Here is a 16,048-nt window from a genome sequence, read left to right as displayed (position 1 = left end):
GGATGTGGACAGCATGGAGAGGGTCCAGAGGAGGGCCACTCGCATGATCAGGGGGCAGCAGGGCAGGCCCTATGAGGAGAGGCTACAAGACCTGAACCTATTCAGCCTCCACAAGAGAAGCCTGAGGGGGATCTAGTGGCCTGTTACAAATTAGTCAGAGGGGACCAGCAGGCACTGGGGGAGTCCCTGTTTCCCCGAGCACTGCCGGGAGTGACCAGGAATAACGGTCACAAGCTGGCAGAGGGTAGATTCAGATTAGACATCAGGAGGCACTACTTCACGGTCAGGGGAGTTAGGATCTGGAACCAACTTCCAAGTGAAGTGGTGCTGGCTCCTACCCTGAGGGTCTTTAAGACAAGGCTAGACAATCACCTTGCCAGGATTGTTTGACCCCAGTACTCTTTCCTGCCCATGGCAGGGGGTCAGACTTGATGATCTGCTCAGGTCCCTTCTGACCCTACTAACTATGAAACACATTTGATCTGTATGTACGGTGTTCTCAAAGCATTTCTGCTCCTCTTATAATTTAGTTGGAGAGAAGACAAAATACAGGTAACTATAGAAAATAACAATATATGAAGGGCAACACAACAGTAAAATTAAATTATATCAATTTTTGGTTACTTAACAGTTTGACTTTTTCCCCATTAAACACTTCCAAAGCCCAGCAATGCTATGCCCACCCCCATGCTCCCCCAAGTGTTTTAATTCAACATAGAAAAATTCCCTTTTGCTCTGATTCTCAATTTTCACTGCCATGTCCAGCTTTTCTCCCAAATCTTTTTACCTCAAGAGATACAGTTGGGATGACAGCATGTCATAGTACAGGTTCTGCTGCTTAAATACCATACATATGCACGCAGTTAAATCACATGGTACATCAAGGCACTATGCAGGGGTTAACAATATATGTTTCTCGGGAGTCCGAGTCACTGAAGCAGCTGGAATAGGATATCACTGAATATCAACTTGGCTTCTCCAGACACTTACATGTCACTTTTATTGAATGCACAAAAAGGAGCATATTGAGACAAGGTGTTTATGTCTTGGCCCAATGATTCTCAACCTCATTAGACTAAGGGTACCTTTTGCAAAAGACCAGCTCTTAGCTTTCACTCATTTTTTGACCATGGAGCAGTTCTTGAGCTCTTGCATGGAATTCAGTAAGACCACAACAAATCAGAATGGTTTTGACACCTTTGACTTCCATTGGAAATCTCTGGGTTTATCTTGTAAAACATGTGCAGATGTTTATATACCCAACACTGCTAATATTGTGTGGCACCCCACAGCACTTTTTTAAAAGGATCTCATTGTACCCTAGGCCTAAGGTTCTCTGGAATGCTGGCTGAGAATCACTGCCACAGCCCTCACTATAAAACCTGCTGAGGAGAGGAGGATAAATATCGTCAACATGCTGTAATAAAGTAAGATAGCAATACAGGAAAATTGGGTATCACCTCAACAAGTATGAAGCACCAAGCAAGAGACAGACAGCATGCCCTGGCAAGAGATGGCAACAGCCCAAAGGCAGGAAGTGGAGACAGGGTAAAAGAAAGTCTCCAGTGAAAACTGATATACTGTGCTGGGGTTAGGGCATACAACATGATTAATGTGAGCAGACCTGCAAAAACCTAGAGGTTTGTATTTGCATGAACCCAATCCTGGTGCAGTTTAAAGGATCTCAAACTGTAAATGAACCCAAGCAGAAAGCATCAAGCATTGCAGCAGCTACAGTTCACCCAGGCTTGCACAGCATCTTTGTTAATTGACCCCAAAATCCTGGGTTTGCAATAAACATTTCACAAGTTCTAATAAGGAATACTTATGAGAAGTAGGAGTTTTGGAACCTTCTTCTCAGCTCCTTTCCCCACTAAAGCCACTTCTCTGCCTTATGGGTCAGCAAATGCATACCTGAAGCAGCCAGGCAATTCCCATTGATTCAGTATGGCAGCCCAGGAGAAAAGCTATCAGCTTTTTTTAAAGACATTTAGCAAACCAGATGCCATTTCTGAAGCACGAGAAAGGAAGAAGTAAAACCCACTTTTCTATAGGAACAAAGATTAGTGGCCTGGGTGCCAGGCACTACTCTTTCCTTAAAAGATAGGAGACAAAGTGATAGACAGGTAATTACCTGGAAGGGACCCTGGGGAAATTCCAGGAGATGCTATTAGAATCCTTCAACTGGTCTGAAGGATTTTACTTGTCTCTGTTAGTTTCAATTGAAGCTCCCCAAGAAACACTAACCCAATAAATCTGCTGCTTCATTCTAGAAGATAGCCCACCAATCACCAGACACTCTTACATAAAAAGGATTTGCTTGCTTCCTCGTTGTCACCAATGTAAGGGAGGCAAAATATAGGAGAGATCTGCTAGAGGCAAATTTACCTGTCTGCAGTTTGTCATTTGGTTTGCAAGTTTTATCTGGGGGTACCTGCACTTAGTCCAATTTTAAATGTGAATCATGTGCGCGCCCTCCACTTTGCACCCAAAATTATCTTAATTGAGCTGTTGTCCATGATTATTTTTACAGGGTAATGTTTCATTTTGGTATCAACTGGGAACATGACACAAAAATCATATGGCTGAAAGCAGAAAAAAACATAAGGATTACATGGAATTCTTCACCAGATATAGCTACAGAATTTAATCTTTAAGGATGTCTACAAGAAAAACAACTGTACATTATCCCTTATCTATCCTATTTTGGCACTTCTGTCTGGAACTGGAAGGAACTGGATACATATGAAATCTCAAGGAAAGCCTCATGCTAACACTTTTTTTTTTTTACCTGAACTGACATTATCCAAATGGAGACCTTTTGGCCTTCTTTTTGTTCTGTGAAGGCCATCATGCCATTGACTGAGCACAGAAGGCCTAGGCAGGGTTGCACAAGGGTATAGAATAAAATGACAGTATTAAGAGACTACACCCCTGACACTAGCTATGGCACCCCACCATCTTTCCAGATTGACTAAATCCTTCCACCACAACTGTGCCAGGCTACCTACAACATAGTAAGTATTTTCCCCACACCCTTACCCCTGCTATAGTTTCAAACAAATCTTGTGCAATTTCTCAATATAAACTGTATCTAAAGAAACAGGAGCAGAAAGGTGTTTTTGAAGATGTACAGAAACTTCTCTTTGGTTGGTAAAATTAATACATCTAATTGGAAAGTGATGAACATGAGGTAGATAATCTACAAAAAATCCTCAGACAAGCATTTTTAACATTGCTCTCATTTTCCTAAATTAAACAAATTTCTAAATGAAATTTAACAGGCAAGACACCTAAGCAGGCAGATAAGAATTACCTTTTGCCCCTCTAACAAGGCCGCCGCCAATTAGCACATTCCTGAAGCTTCTAATTCAGACGAGGAAAAAAAGGGAGCTGGGACTGATGTCTGTGTCCATAAGGTACAGTATTTCCTAAGAGAAAAAAGAAAGTAAGGGGGTAGTTAAGTTTTAGTAGCTGTAACATTGTTTGATGAAGTAGCAGTTTACAAACAAATCCTTTAACATGGTTATGGTATTTCTTTTTTACAGTCCCACATGCATCATCAGCAGATGATGTATATGGAGCAGGTAGGGGTTGTCCATCCTGCTAACAAACCAAAGCAAAGACTGAAAGCCAAGTCACCTGTTAATAAAAATGCAGACAGATTCATCTCAACTGCTGGAGATCTATACAAACCACAAATTTAAGGGAAGAAAAAGCAAGACAACAGAGCTAAAATAAACCCACAGACAATGGATGCAAGGGACAGTCAAAAATATTCATGAGTTTTTGCTTTAATTTTTACATAAACTTGCTTCAGTCCCAATTGGGCCATTTCGGTGAATATTCAACATGCCATTTTTACTGGCAAAATAGGTGTGTGGCAGTACACTTGCAGTGCCTGCCACATTAACAGCTGAGTCAAGCAGCCAGCAGGTGCTTGTTTGCTGCGGTCATGTTAAAACACTAGCTGCCTATATAAAACACAGCAGTTTGCTGCTGGCAGCCAGGCAGAAACATCGTCTGGCTGAGCTTCATGGGACATCTAGCATGTAGGAGCAGGAGGCTCTTGGTCCTGGCTGGGCACAACCTAAAACTGCACCCTGCTGGGGAAGGCCTTGTGGGGCTCCTGGTGGTGTTAGAGTCCCCAGGAAATGCCAAGCCAGTTACGGTCAGGGTGCCTTAACCCCTAGCCCTTACAACACAGTGGATACAAGTGGGCCAGGCATGGCTATGGCCACTTGAGCCCAAAGAGGGTGCAAGACCCAAGCAGGGCCAGGCACAGCTGTGGCCACTTGAGCCTCCACAAAGGAGGGAAAGCCCTGAGTCCCAAAGGAGGGGAGAGATGTGTAACCCCAGAGAGGGGGTGGTAGTGAGGGCCTAAAAAAAGGGTTGAGTAGGGCTGTGGGCCAGCCTGAAGGGCAGCCCAAGGGGGTGTGCTGAGTAGGGCTGTGGGACAGTTTGAAGGGCAGCACAGGGGCCAACCCCTTGGAGAGCAAGTTGAGAGAAGTTTGGAGCCCCAGAAAGGGGAACAGAGGGCTGGGAGCCCAGTACGTGGGGTCGGAGGCACCGTGTGCATTTGTGTAGTTTTATGTAAAGCTGCCCCAGGAGGGGCTGGGGCAAGCTTGGCCCAGGTCAGGAACTTGGCTGGCCACTACCCAGGTGAGTGTTGCAAGAGAGGCCCAAGAGACTGTACGTCTGCCATCCAAGGCGTGATCCAAATAAAGCCTATGGGCTACGGGAGCTGCTCCAAGAGGAAGCAGGTCAGAACAAGTTGTGGATGCGAGGGAGACCCTGTGAGAGGGGGTGGAGTGCAAAAGGCCTGAGAGCGAGGAGGATGGAGTGACTGTGTGTGTGAAAGGCCTGACAGTGAGGGGTAAGCTTGGGCCAGCTTCAGGCCAGGAACATAATGTCACCGTGGATGCCATCTGTGAGGCATGGGCTGTGATGTAGGGGAGGTTCAGAGCCACAGATAGTGTCCCCTGGCATCAGGGCATGTAATGGGCAGTCTTCCACATTTTCCACTAGCTTATGGGAACAGCAAAGTTGTGGCAGGAGAGACTGGGTGGACTGCCCCATAGAGACAAGTGGGCAGCCCAGGATGAAATCCAGCCCCGAGCATGCCCCCTGTCACAAGGTGGAAGGCAAATTTAAACATCAAATGCACAAAGTTATATACAGATACAGGTATCTACCCCTGCAAAAAAAACCAACAAAAAACAACAACAACAAAAATGAAAAGAAGGTTCATTTAAGTGTCTGCACACTCCTCCTATCAGGAAACAAATGCAGTGATGGATATGACCATTTACAACTTTAAATTTTAAAATTTATTTTTTTTCCAGAATATAGAACTCTTTTCCTTATAGGAAACCTTGACTAGTAAATTAAAATACCAGAAGACCAGATCAGAAGAAACAAGCCAATAAATATTCTCCAGACTACAGACGCCAGTTCATAAAACAAGTTTTCCCAGGTACAGTCCCACAAAACTTTAATTCCTCTGTCAAAAAGGCTCTATCTGCCACAACTAGAGATCTCTATCCACAGCATAGTTGCAGAACCATCCAGCCAAAATTAACTCCTGCCTCACCTGTACCCCAAAAATAATTCTCAATTCTAATTAGTTTCTCACAGAACTTCAGTTGGATCCCATCCAACTGGATCCCAGATTTCCTGGATCTCTCCCACTTCTCCAAAAGACACACAGTTAGGTTAATAGAAAAATAATTAAAAAAAGACAAGAGAGATAAAATAAAAAGTGAATGATAAATATATTGCAGAAAGTCTCAAAGTTCTTCAGGGACAGGCAGAGAGAACTCTCCAAATTTTTTCCTACAATTTAACTCTAAAATGCGTTTAAACTTGTCAGCTAGAAGGAGCATACAAATCTGTGCTTCCCTGACCTGCGGTATTCTTAATGAGTTGTCCCTAGCCATAAATAAATAAATAAATGAATGAATGAATGAATGAAACGGCAAATTGTCAGACTGAAGAAAAGGTGCCCACCACCCTGGATTTCCCTAGCAGAATAATCAGTGACCATTTAGCATCTACAAGGGTCTAATTGTGCCACTTGATCTTGACTTCAGTAAAGGGATCATATTTATCTAATGCAGGGATGGGCAATTATTTCAGCTGGAGGCCCACTTAACAAGTTTTAGTGAGCTGTTGAGGGCCGCAAGGATATCCCTACCCCTCAACAGATGCCCCACTCCTGATTGCCATCTTGAGACTGGAAGTCTTGTCCCTAACCCCTGACCTTTGCCACCTGAAGCCCCTCCCCTTGTGCAAGAAGTACTCCTTTTGGGAAGGGAGGGGCTTGCCATCTTGGAACCCTTATGCAAAGAAACTGAGCAAACAGGAAAGGGGGGGAAAATAAAAACCATAAGACAACTCTACCATAAGGAAATCTGTTCTAATAACCAATTTATAGAGACTAGTCTTCTCAATTCTAAAATATTGCAGCTTCTGCACTTCCCAGGGGTGGCTAAAACATTGTTCTTTACATGTCCACCTGCCAGAAGGGCTTAAAATGGCAAGGACAATTCTAACATATTTCCCCCCTAGATACATGATGGCTTAAAGAATTCATGAAATAACAATGGTGTTGTAAATAAACAATAAAAAACCAAACAAAGATCATGGTGGAATAGACACTCAGACTACATACAGTGGAAAGAGAGAGAGAGAGAAGGAATGAACAAGATCACCAGTTCAAAATGTCTCCTGCTCTTGTCTTGTTTCATCTGTCCATTTGATATAGGCCCCGACAAAGTAATCCAGCGAAGCAGAATGATGGATTCCAGAATACAAAATTATTTGTCCTAAAGCCTACTACCTCTCCAAAAATCAAACTCTCCTACATAATAGGAAAGCATAAATTATACACAGTCTTCTTAGTTATCCCATTGTATCCCTGCTTAACATCAGATTCCATGGCTGCTTGCACTGAACTGCTGGCAAGTGACTTCCCCCCAGCATCTGGAGTGATTAAAATGTGATATCAGTTTGTTTTTTTTAAAAGAAGCAAAATACAGGAGGGAGGGGGAATCTTGGAGCATTCATTGCAGAGAACTGAAAAGAAATGACCCTTGATGAATTGGTTTTGACATCTGTACTTCCTGAGGCAGTGCATGAATCAATACTTACTGACCGACTCAGCACAGGCCAGGTTGGGAAAGGCAGCAAGTGAAAACACACACACTTGTTTTGCATTTGCTAGTGATACAAATCAAATCAGTCCCACTCTTTCATTTTTAATTATTAAAGAAAAAAGAAACTTGCCAACAATATGATAAAAAGTCTCTACTGACAACCCCTTCCTCTCACATACACACACGCATGTCAGGTGAATAAGGTTGCTATGCTCATCAGATCTGATGTGCTTTAACACAATTTCATTTTCCTACGCCACAGTAAAAAAACAATATACAAGCACCTGAAGACAGACCAACATGTATGTGGGGGCAGGACATATTCAGTCCAACATAAATCAAGATTAAAGTGCCAGGCACTAAACCTTCATTAGCAACATGCTCAGGAAAATGAGACGCTGTCATAACTGTCATGAAGGACTTTGAGTCACTGCCTTCTTCCCACTACCATGGGCACTAAGAGAACTGGTACCCACAGCAAAGTAGATGAGGGGGACCTTACCTAATGAGCCTTGGTATATAGTTCTGGTCATTGGATCTCTTTCAAGAGCAGAATCATAATTTGTACAAACAATAAAAAAACACAGAAGCAGAGAAGACAGAAATCAACACTGACCTACAAAAAATAAATATTCATTGTAAAATGCATTAAGTAATAATAAAGAAAAGGAAGAGGCATATCTTTACAACACAGGCTGTCTCATATGGTCAGCAATTGTAGATTTCTTTTATCAGTTTAGGCCAGTAATAGGCAACTGGTAGGGGGGACCACAAGAGGGCATGTGCCCCCCATGACAGGGCCGTCCCTGCAGCAATTGTAGATATCTTTGATCGGTTTAGGCCAGTAATAGGCAACTGGTAGGGGGGACCACGGGAGGGCATGTGCCCCCCATGACAGGGCCATCCCTGCTGCCGACACCACCAGTGGCTTCTGCAGGTGCTGGCCAGCCCTGTCCCTACCACCAATACCACTGGCGGCTTCTGCAGGTGCTCGCCAGCCCCATCGCCACTGCCAACACTGCTGGTGACTTCTGCGGGTGCACCCCAGACTCAGGAGGCACCAATCACCCATGAGGCCAGCCATCATCTTGCATAATTTTTTAAATTAAAATTAAGCTTGTAGCCGCTCCTAACTGAGCTGTGATTTTATTAGCAAAAATCATTTCTGTTAGTCAGAACTTGGACCAAAAACTCAAAACCAGAAATGCTTGCCTTTGCTGCCTGTCCCCCTGACACTTGTTCCCCCTGCTACCTGCCGCTGGCAGTCTCAGGCCCTCCAGTTCCCTTTCCCCCTCCATTACCTCACAATGATGGCTACCACCACAGCTACCAAAGTGGGCTGGGGAGATGCTCCATGCCCCAGGGCAGGCAGGGATGGAGTCTACTGAAGAGTAGGTGGCTGGGGTGGGGGAAATGGCATGTGGAGGGAGTGGGGGGCCTGAGGCAGTAGGGAAGGGGAAGATGGGGAAACAGTCTGTGGGTGGGGTGAAGGGAGGGGAGGGGAGAGGCATCAGTGAGGGGCAGCAGCTGCAACTCCTGCCACAACACCAACCAGGTCAGGGACGGCGCCAGAGCCAGAGATGCAGCATCCACCACATCCACACCACCTCATACTTGATTCCAAGACTAGGGGCTTTTCTGCCATGTGTTAAAACGGGGGCAGGGGGGAACCTCATCTTGGAATCAAGTAAATTTGGTACCTTAATTGTCCAACTGAAAATTCAAGGGGGAATTATTCTCCGGTATTGCCTTCCATAAGCTTTTTGAAGAGCATAGTTGCATATTCTTCTTCAGCTCTCATCATTCTCTCTCACTACAGCAAGGCTTTGGCTGAAAAGGTTGTGGTTTGGAGAACAGGTGTATTAAAAAGTGATCTGATTATTTATTATACACAAGACAAGTCCAAAAGATCCAGTTTACTGTGTTTTCTTGCCTTACTGCCAAACACATATCACATATATCAGTACTAACTTGAGACCAAGGCCCCATTGTGATACAGCACAGAGTAAACAGTCCTTGAAGTGCAGAGCTTACAAACTAAATATGCAAGACACACAGAGAGAGAGAAAGGAAGCACTTTTGCCAATTTTACAGATGGGGAACAGAGACAGAGGGAGAGTAAATGGCCAGCCCCAGTGTCGCACAAGAAAGATGCTGAATATCCAGGAATTGAACTCAAGTAGAAAGGTCCTAGTCCAGTACTTCTATAAAAGGGCTGTGCCTCTCAGACACTCATCCCCATATTTTTTCTTGTTTTCCATTCTCTCTCCCATTTGAAATATGAAGAATATCAAATCTCATCTTCCATTGTTTTTCTTGAAGAACTTCTTCAGGGTTTCAGATGTGTAATTGGAGGAGATTTTGAACATTTAACAAAGGCATCTTTTCTCTAAGCATTTTATACATGGTGGGTAAGAATCCCTTCCCCTTCGGTGCTTATTTTCACTCTCCTCATCTGAGAGAGCTAATCAAAATTACTATTTCATCAATCACCATTCAGACCTTCTTGAGGAGAAGGGACTTAAATTTACCACCATAAAAGGAGAGAGAAAAAGGACACTGAAAAAAAATATCATGGATTCTAACTGACTTGAAGTGTCAAAATGCACAAACCCTTCCTGAATGTGCCCTTTCACAAGTTCCTGTTAAATGTTTCTTAAAACAACTTCATGCATCTCCTCATATACCTGAGTAAATCTACTAATCTCTGCCACTGCTTCCCAATCACTAAAGCAGGGGTCTCCAACCTTTTTAAGTAGGATATCACCTTTGGCATTTAAAAGTAACCCAAGACCTACCATGCACCACCGCCACCCCTCACCCTCACCTGCCTAGCAGGTAAGTCTGTGGGGAGGGAACGGGGATGGGGGGAGGACAGATCAAGGCAAGGGGGAAAAAATTATTTGAGGGCACACCTCCCCAGCAGGTAAGTCCCAACTGGCCAAGGTGCCACTCAATTTACCCCTGCTCCTGCCTCTGCAGCACTGTCCCTCACTGCAAGGGCCTTGATCTAGTCCCCACCCCTTCCCTCTCTGACTGACTGACCTGCTGGGCTGGGGCACATGCATGCAAACACTCGGCTTCAAGATCTGCCTCAAGAAGCTCCGAGAGCTACCAGTGGATCGAGATCAGATCCACTACAGTGAAGTCATCAGTCACTCCACAGTGTCAGTAGGTAACCATCTGACCACAGGGACAGACATATGCACCTGCATACAGCTGGTTCCATCAGACTGCACTTTCTTGCTTCTTCTTTGACTATGTATACTGACAGCACCTTTACACCAATTCTAGGCTTGGAACTCATTCCTGAAGTCTCCATACTTCCTTTGGAACATGAATCCTTACATATTCCTAATGCCACCTTGATCTTTAATATTTATAGCTCTGTAACAAAACAATTCACAGATACACCAAGCTAATATAAAGTAGGTCTGGTAGAACTAATCAACATTTTTTCTTTCTTTTTTTTTTTTTGGTAAAAAAAAAAAAGTGTTGTCTCAAAATTTGGACTATTGAGCATTGATGCACAAGTGTACATGCTCTAATGATACACAGGCTTGAATGTACTCATTTGCTCATTGATATAATTCAGTAGTCTTTCCACAAAGTACCTGTGTGTGCAAACATCAAACCTCCACCTCCACTATTTGTGCAACTAGACAAAATTTTTAAAAAATGTAGTGAAATGAAAACAGAAGATATGTATTTTATTCACAAGGTTTTGAAAACAAAATTCAGTGAGTGCCAAGCGCTTCGCACTCCACAAGATGACAGAAACTGTTCAGCATGTTGCAGAATTCCAAAGATGCAGAGACCAAAAATACCCAGGCCAAATACCCATCTCCCCTCCTCTTAATTTCCTATCTATCCAGTGTGGAGTTTTTGCTACCATGCTAGAATGAGTTGATCCTATAGCTTGAGCTAAAGGTAATGCCCTGACTCTCTCCCTCTCTCTCCTTTTTCTCCCTATATGTAGCAGTTTGATTATAGGATATTTATAAAGAAATGAAGGCCTTATCTACACCACTTGGTGCTGAGGTCATGAAACAAGCTCACCTACTCAATCCTGCTCTGTGCATGCCAAATCCTGGGAAGGAAGCATCGCTGCTGTCTTAAGAGTGGACTTGAGCACATCCCCCACCAGTACAGCTCTCATGTGTACTTAAGGCCACTGTAAGGCAGCTGCCTCATTTCTAGGATGTCATGCTAATAAGTAGGGGTGAGCAGGCAGGACATGCTTCACAGCAGCACTTCTAGGCTTAGCAAGGAGGCAGCGTAAACTAGCCCTAAAACAACACTATTTCCATGGGACTGGGGCCCTAGGTTATAAATGTAAGAGACAGAAATGTCAGGCACATGGATACTGTCCACAGAGCAGCCTTCTCTCGGGGTTCCCTGTTAGCTACTCCTTGTCAACCTTCTGTGCTTTCCATTATCGATGGGCAGCATGCTAACATGACAGGAGACAGGTTCCTATTTAATTCTGCAACTGCTTTCAGTGACTCAGAAAAGCAGTTATCTTGCTGTAACAGAATTAAAAGGACACTGAAAAACAGAAACCTTTGTTTCAGGAGATCTGTCTGCATTTTAAGCCCCAGATTTTCTTTCTTCTTTTTTAATTCAGAAAGGGAAACTCCTTGACCCTGAAAGCAATATTTTTAAAGCTAGAATCATTTAGCCTGTTAAACCTAACCCTGTAAAATGGGTGCTATTTCTTAAAAACATACAGTAAGTGCATTAAATTATTGATAGCAATTAAATAGGAAAAAAATTTAAACAGCTCTCAGCTTTTATCAATCATTAATGCAGTTTCCACTTGAGCATCTCGCTGGGTAGCTATCACATAGCACAGTGCAAAGAGTACAAATCCTGAAGACATGAATTCATTTTCTGTTGATGAAGAAGAAAAGTATTCCATTGCACTAGGGAGAAGGTAGGGTAGGAGGCAGAGAAGGAGGAGGAGAAAGATAGGGGGGTTAAACTAAATAGTCATAGTAAATCAAATCAAAATATTACAACACAGGGGACAGGGGGTAGTCCCTAGTAAAGGACTATCTACATCCATTACCCCTTATTTAAGACTCCCAAATGCTTAAATGCAGGAGATGTACACAATCAATATTGTCCAGGAAACACACCTTTGAGGATTGGGCCAAAAAACTGAACATTTGTATCAATCCTATATATTTCCTCCCACCCCCCAAGAATGTCTGAAAGATTTGAATTTGGGGGATGGAAGGTGTTGTTCTTGGAGACATTTACCTGAATTTCTGTTAAATCTTGAAATTCTTCATATAAAGGAATTTCTGTCTCCATATAGATTTAATTTTGCCATGCTGACAAGGTCACTGTCCACACTGTGGATAAACAGAAGACTACAGTCTTCATCATCAACACTAACTCCACAGAAAAGTTGGTTTGTCTTAGATGAAGTGAACTATAGCAACTATACATATTGTCTAGTCTGCAAACCAAAGGTGTCACTGCAGCGTACACAGATGTACCTAAGCTCCCAGACATATCTATGAAAGCCAGATACCTCATGTCTATCCAGCAATGAAGAATGTAATTGCAAGTCATATCATCCCAAGTTAGCTTAAAACTGATCAGCTTGGGTACCACTGTTAAGGTCTTCCAGCACTTAACGGTACTGTCCCGGTTTGGGTAGATCTGTTCAGTGAAAGCTGAAGCCTGCACTCCTATGCTTACGGTGTTACTGATACCTGACCTTGCTGAGGTACACTTACACAAACTCCAATCACACCTTTGGGTTGCAGTGTAGATCTACGCACAAAAAGTCAATACAGAATACTGGATTATGTATGTGAACCCTGCTTCCCAGCATCTAGGGCCCAAAAAGACATTGTTATCAAGACAGATACCTAATGCTCACAAAGCTATACCATCCCCGTAGGTCTAAAAACTGAATCAGAAAGTGTCTATCCATGCTATAAAAAGTTAGACATTATAGTAAGACTACTATAAAAGAAAAAAAAAGGAAGAGACTTAAGCTTATTTGTTTCCAAATATAAATCCTATGGAGTTGTTCTGAAAGAGATTCAAGAATGCAGTGTCAAATATTGAGATGATGCCAAATGTTGATACCAAAACAGCCAGGAAAAGCTGCTATCATAGGAAAATATTTTGTAGTGTGTTTGTTTACAGCCAAGAGTGTTAAAAAGGCATTTATATCAAATCGGCATCAATGCACAGCTATGCCACATTTCTTCAAAATGTACCTATTTGATTTGCAACATAATTCTTCCAGTAATGATTTCCATGGAAAATACAGTATTTTTTTTGTAAAAATGTGGAAGATGCAAGATGGTTGCATTATTGCTTTTATTTTGCATCATGTACTACATAATATAAACTCAATACTGGTACAAAATTTAATGCTGATCATTACAGTGAACTGCAGCGGGCACTAATTTTCACACCAATCTAGAGACCGGCATCAATCCCAGAAAAATGCATTAGCCTATCCTTAACGTAAATCGGGCCAGATCTGACATGCTGCACTTTGAACAACTCAATGGCTATCTGTGCCAACACCACCAGAATTGAAATGCCATATGTTGAGCAGTCAGGCTGAATGAGAGACTATATTTGTCCCATCCAAACCCAGGATCTCCTATGTGGTAGCTGTACCAGGTCCTGTCTAAAGAGGAGTCTTTTATTCTGTACCCTTTCAGCTGCTCATACATGGTAGTTTTAGGGTGATAACATAGCTGTGATGATCCAGGAATTATGCAAAAGGCAAGAATTTCTTTGGGTGGTATCTTTTATTGGACCAACTGTTTATTTGGGCTAGAGTGAGATAAGCTTTCAGATGCAAGAACTTCGTCAGGTCTTGCACTTGAAAGCTTGTCTCACTATCCCAACTAAGCAGTTGGTCCAATAGAAGATGTCACCCAAAGAAATTCTTGCCTCTCACATAATGCTCATGAAGTCATTCCTTTACAATGGATAAGCCACAAAGCAGGTATTACATTTCAATCTATTCCACTGACTAGGAAATTTTGCAAAAAACTTTCCTTTACCTCAGTGATAGTTCTGTCAGCAAGTCCAGAGCAGTTAGTATAGGTTCAAGCTGCTGCTTCCCTGAACTTTTAATTATTTATTCAAAGTGAAAAGGCTGCAGCAAGGGAAAAATGAGAGAGATCAACTCCAGATCACCATCAGTCTGGTGTTTAGGGCACTCCCCTATAATGTAAGAGAGTATCAAGAGCTGGGTCTCTCATATCCCAAGGTGAGTGCCCTAACCTGCAGGCTAGTAGCTATTCAGGGTAGATGGCTCTCCTTGTCTGCAAAGAAGTTTGCAAGTCTTGATTTTTCCCAATATACAATGGGAAGATAACCGTGAAGGGCAGGACAGTACAGCCCAGCCAGTTCCCCTCCAGCTCTTTCCCCATGTCTTTAGGGATCAGAAGTGTGAAGATAGCATCTCATACTGCTCAAGTACATTATTAGAAGAAAAGAGCCAAATTAAACAGTTCTTAAAGCAGTGGTTCTCAACCTTTTAGCTTCAATGAACCCTTCATAATTGTTCGGGACTTAGGGGGACCCCAGCTGAGAACCAATGAATTAGAATCTAGTTTGTGCCAGGTGAGGACAAGTGGGAAGCACCCCACAGTGATGTGCTTTTTCCACTATCCACCCCTTCCCAGCCCCTGGTTTATATCTAATGGCACAAGCACTGCCTTTCATCCAGCCCCTGTGGGTCCAGGAGCATGGTAGGAGAGGGAAGGGATGGAGGATAAGGCAGGCTGTAAAATGAAACCCCACAGCCTCCTACCTACCTGTCCACTCTCATGTGCATGCAGCACAACACACTGCTGGGAGAACAGGGACTACTAGCACAGGAGCTGCCAGGGGGCAGGGAGCAGCCATGGGTATTGCTCCAGGGCACCCAATGCCAGAGAGAGGAAGAACAATTGCTTATCTCCTGGAACAAGGCCAGGTGTGATTGCACCCCTTGGTTCTGAATTGCTGCCTTAGGGGGTATGGATAAAGGGAAACCTAGCTCTGTAATCCTACCTTAAGTCAAGACTTCATGTCTTTCTTTACACACTACCCACTGATTTTAACCTCCACAGAAGAGGACTTTCTTCCCTCATTGCTTCTATTGTGTTCCATAATAGCCATTCTGTACTTTAGCTGCCTGGAGTCTACACAGGTCAACATTGTTACTGGTATGTATCTGAATCATTAGGCACAAGCAGCTTGTCCTAGTTTTCTTTTCTTGACTCTACATACATAGGTTTAACAGATTTGTCACATAATTATATCTGTAATGTTATGACAAAAAGACCATAACTAATCACCACTTCTTGCATTTACTCAATCTTGTCTTGTATATGGACCTTTTTTAGATGCTGATTATCTACCTTTGGTTTTCAATAGAAGAAAACATGATTTAAGTTCAAGAGGTGGTGGAAACTAGAAGGGGTGGGACAAAAAGACAAACCAACCAGCTAGGGACATGGGTACCATTATTATGTCAGCTACAGAAAAGTACATTTGCTGAAACAAAGGGGGAAGCAGACCTGGTAAGGTTTTATATGTCATAATGCTTCTAGATAGAAATAGAAGTTTCTATAAAATAGACATTTCTCATAGGAAAGTTTTGTTTTTCCATACAACCCTGACTATTCAGGGTTGGAATAGCTCCCAACAAGACCTGTCTTCTGGTTATAGTTCCACAAGTTAACTATGAGCTGTGTAAAAAAAAATATACTTCCTTTTGTTTCATTTAAACCCATTTCCTGTTCAATTAAATGGGTGGCCACCAGTGAAATTCTTGTACTCAGGCATACCTTGGAGATATTGCGGGTTCGGTTCCAGACCACCGCAATAAAGCGAATATCGCAATAAAGCGAGTCACA

At 42.9% G+C, this 16,048-nt stretch overlaps 1 protein-coding gene across 6 annotated transcripts in view; it reads right to left on the bottom strand.

Annotated features, from left to right (window-relative positions):
* The window catches only part of ZMIZ1 (zinc finger MIZ-type containing 1), a 500,213-nt gene that overhangs the window by 425,365 nt on the left and 58,800 nt on the right, over window positions 1-16,048 (bottom strand). For all 6 annotated transcript variants that reach the window (XM_019555666.1, XM_019555672.1, XM_019555671.1 and 3 more), the window contains exon 2: window positions 3,317-3,431. The gene's annotated coding sequence lies outside the window, so the exon portion shown is untranslated. The remainder of the gene's footprint in view (window positions 1-3,316; window positions 3,432-16,048) is intronic.

Source organism: Crocodylus porosus, unplaced genomic scaffold, assembly GCF_001723895.1.
Source record: "Crocodylus porosus isolate Cpor-Errol unplaced genomic scaffold, CroPor_comp1, whole genome shotgun sequence".
Lineage (NCBI taxonomy): Eukaryota > Metazoa > Chordata > Crocodylia > Crocodylidae > Crocodylus > Crocodylus porosus.
This window is presented reverse-complemented; position numbering and strand designations above follow the sequence as displayed.